The sequence below is a fragment of the Carlito syrichta genome, unplaced genomic scaffold (genome assembly GCF_000164805.1).
Source record: "Carlito syrichta isolate Samal-C Ts95f unplaced genomic scaffold, Tarsius_syrichta-2.0.1 Scaffold116466, whole genome shotgun sequence".
NCBI lineage: Eukaryota > Metazoa > Chordata > Mammalia > Primates > Tarsiidae > Carlito > Carlito syrichta.
In genome coordinates this window covers 90,948-94,766 of record NW_007060562.1, presented here as the reverse complement: position 1 = coordinate 94,766, position 3,819 = coordinate 90,948, and the positions used below count along the sequence as shown (strand labels likewise).

General features: G+C 54.0%; 1 protein-coding gene and 1 pseudogene across 1 annotated transcript in view; both read left to right on the top strand.

The window, feature by feature from the left end:
* The window catches only part of SYNDIG1 (synapse differentiation inducing 1), a 69,486-nt gene that overhangs the window by 32,887 nt on the left and 32,780 nt on the right, over positions 1 to 3,819 (top strand). The gene's annotated exons all lie outside the window — the stretch shown is intronic.
* The window catches only part of LOC103276932, a 13,441-nt pseudogene continuing 11,187 nt past the window's right edge, over positions 1,566 to 3,819 (top strand).

Here is a 3,819-nt window from a genome sequence, read left to right as displayed (position 1 = left end):
CCAGTCGGGGCGACAGAGTGAGACTCCGACTCAAAAAAAAAAAAAGAAAGCCCAGGAACTTTCGGTCATCCTGTGATGGCCAACAGGAACAGAAAACACTAGGACCAGACAGTCAGGACTCGGTGATCCTCCCAAGACTCCTAAACATGAGTGTAAGCATGGGAACCACAGTTCTTACCCAGTGACTCCTAAACTGACACTGGTGGGTGGTGACACAGGGTCTCTTGACACTCTCTCTAACTAAGCTCAGACTTAACTCTGGAGTCCTGCAATGATTTTGAGTCATTCTGGCCTGGTCACTGTGGGTGTATAAAGCACCCTAACTTTCTCTGGAAATGTCTCACAGAGCTGGAAAACCAAAAGGACCCTTGTAGAGCCACCTGTGTCCGGGAGGACTCTGCACAGCAGACAGGCACCCAGGCATGCTTATGCACACGACTCTGCAGGCAGGGGAACCGAGGCTAATCAGATGGGTCGCCCGCCGCTGTCTCTGACTCCCAGCAGGTCCTGAGTCACATGTACCACCACCAGAGATGCACCTCCGAGTGCCCACTGATTGCTCCTGCCCTCAAACCAGTTTCTAGGTGATTGGGAAGGTGTTGTGTAAGCAGCTCTCCCAGCAGGGCCTGATTTGTGATGCGTGAAGTGGCATCTTGAGAAAGAGGATTGCCCATGGCCGGCTGTCATGCTGATGAGCTGGGAGGCTGGAGGAGATAGAGGGAGGGGGGCGCAGAGGCCTCTGTGGAGCACAGGCCTCCCAGCCGGGCTGGATGCAATGCTCAGTGATGCTCACCCAAAGTTGTGCTTGTGCCTCCCAGGGAGGGGGATGAGTGTCCACTGGGTGAGCCAGCCAATTACACCCTGTGCCTCCCAGGAAGGCCTGGGTCCTCCCTGAGGGCTTCTGCCCTGCTGCAGGGACAGGAAACAGGCACACACACATCTCATCTCCTTAGTCACAGAGCCTCTCTGTCCTGGGTGGGCTCCAGGCACAATTCCTGGGGGGGGGGGGGTTTCTGTCCTCTGCTTCCTGCCTGACCCTTGTGACATGTGGGAGATCCTGGTGGCTGCCTCTGACTGTTGCCTCCATTTCTGTTAGTAGAGCTACTATGTGCCCACAAGGGAGGCTCCCAACCTCCGCCGACTCCCAGGTCTCTCTCCCCTTCCCATATTCTCCAGGTTGTGGTCCCCATACCCTTCCCTCTCCAAGGCCACTGTCATCACCATCCTTCCCCCCAGTCCCTTCCTTCTGCTGGGTCCTCAAAGCCCACTTCTCTTTGGAACCCGTAGACCCTCGTTCCAGCCCCTGACCCTGTGTCCAACACCTCCCATGCCCATGCCCCCAAGTCCCCAAGCTGACATTCCTAAGACAGACGGGCGCATGGCCATCCCTGTGCACACTGACTTGGGGCTCTTCCTGGAGGGCCAACAACATGGACTCAGGCTCTGCCTCCGGCACCCTTCTTGTAACTGATCTGCTTTTGGTTACTAGGGCAAGGCTACCCCATTCCTTGGCCATCCATGCCCTGCTGTCTCTTGCCACTCCCACCTCCCACAGCCTCTCCCCGATGCTACATCTCCAGCCCCCAACCCCTGCCAGCTGCCCCTTCATCCACAGAAGTGGGTGCCGCCAAGATCCAAGGAGAACCCTGCCCTCTGTGCCATTTGCCCCATAGCACTGGTCTTCCATGCATGGGGAACACCTCTTAGCTCAGGAATCACAGAATCCAGGCCAGCCCATCTTGCTGGTGTCGCATGTGATCCCTGAGGGTGGGGAAGCCTGTAATCTGGGTGTTCTGAAAAGAAACGCCAGGCACACACAATGCCCTCCCTGCTGTTTTGTACTGCACATCTTGGTCATGTTCCTGGTTGATCTCACTCCATGGTTTATCCATGGAGCTCCATGGTTTATCTGGCAAATTCTGTGAGCGCCTGCATAGTTCAGTGCAAATGACTCCACCTGCCCATATGAACCCTTCAAGGGCAAGGCCGGGTCTCTCTGGAACCCTCCAACCATTCCCCTCACCCCTGTGGGAGCATCCAGGGCACATGCAAAGCTCATATTTCACCAGGAGGGGTCCTTCTCCAGACGATTCCTCTCTCTCCCTAGAGAGGGACAGTTGAAGGGGATGGAGAGGTGACATTCATACTTTTTGGACAGGAAATATACCGTTGGTGCAGGACAGAAATCAGGTGCCTGAGTTGGGAGAACTCTGTGAGCCCCTCTGACAGGAACGCCCCAGTGCCCCTGACAACAGCCAGCACCGTTCTCACAACACAAGCTGCCAAATCATGACATGAAGAATGGCTTGGGAGCACGACTGAGTTTGGCACAACCTTTTATTAACCTGCAAAGGGACTGATTTTTTTTTGCCAGGAACTTCACAGAATTCAAAAGCTAGGGGAAAGCTTAGTGGAATCAATTTTAGATATGATTCTAAGTATATCTTGTCTCAGAAATATCCCCTCAAATATGCCCCCCATTCCTGGATCCCTCCCAGGACATCTCCCACCCCCTCTAGACTAAATCATGCCCCCCATCCCTGGATCCCACCAAGGACATCTTCTCACCCCCTCTAGACTAAGGTCATGCCCCCATCCCTGGATCCCTCCCAGGACATCTCTTACCCCCTCTAGACTAAGGTCATGCCTCCCCAGCCCTGGATCCCTCCCAGAACATCTCCTCACCTCCTCTAGACTAAGGCTGTGCCCCTCCAACCTTGGATCCCTCCTAGGACATCTCTCCACCACCATCTAGACTAAAGCCATGCCTTCTCCAGCCCTAGATCTCTCCCAAGACATCTCCCACCCTCTGTAGACTAAGACTGTGGCCCCCAGCCCTGGATCCCACCCAGGACATTTCCCCACCCCCTCTACACTAAGGCCATGCCCCCTCAGCCATTGATCCTTCCCAGGACATCTTCCCACCCCCTCTAGACCATGGCATACTCCCCCTCTAGCCCTGGAGCCCTCCTAAGACACCTCCCCACTCCTTCTAGACTAAGGCCTTGACCCCCATCCCTGGATCCCTCCTGGGACATCTCCCACCACCTCTAGACTAATGTCATGCCCCCCCCCAGAGCCCTCCCAGGCCATCTTCCACTCCTCTAGACTACAGCCATGCTTCCCAGCCTTGGATCCCTCCCAGGACATCTCTCAACCCCTCTAGACAAAGGCCATACCCCCCATCCCTGAACAGTGTCCCTTCTCCAGCTCCTCAGAGGGGAATTCAGAGAACGTTTCCCTGAACAGGGAATGTTTTCCTGCACTAGGATGTGGGTGTAAATGAAGAAAACAGAATGTAGAGTCTAAATTCCTAGCATCTTAGGAGAGACAGAGTGGGTAACTCAAGGCCTTGTAAGTTTTGTGGGGGCTTGACCAGGGAGTGTGCTGTCTCCTGGGTAGGGAAGAGCTGCTGAGAGGTGCTGACCCCAGGGGTCCCAGGAAAGCACTCTGAGCACCAGTGGGGCCAGGCGTCACTCCAAGGTTGACCTGCCTCATCAGAGTTTTTGGTATTCATGCAATTTGTGGTTTGGAAAAAATAATAATAATAACTTTTTGTGTGTTTGGTTAGTTGGTTGTTGTAAAGAGTAAAGTCCAGGAGGAATAACAGGATGGAAGGCAACAGGCATGTCAGAGCCTTGTCCCCAAGCTTTCTGCTTTCAGGGAAAAGGGACACTCTGAGGGTAACTGCTGTAATGTTGTTAGTGGAAGATTCTGGAGTGATCAAAGTCGTGTATTCAAGTAAGGCTTAGAAACTGAGATTAGGAAAATGTAATGACTGAGGAAAGAAGGAAGGGAGAAAGGGAGGGAGGAGGGGGA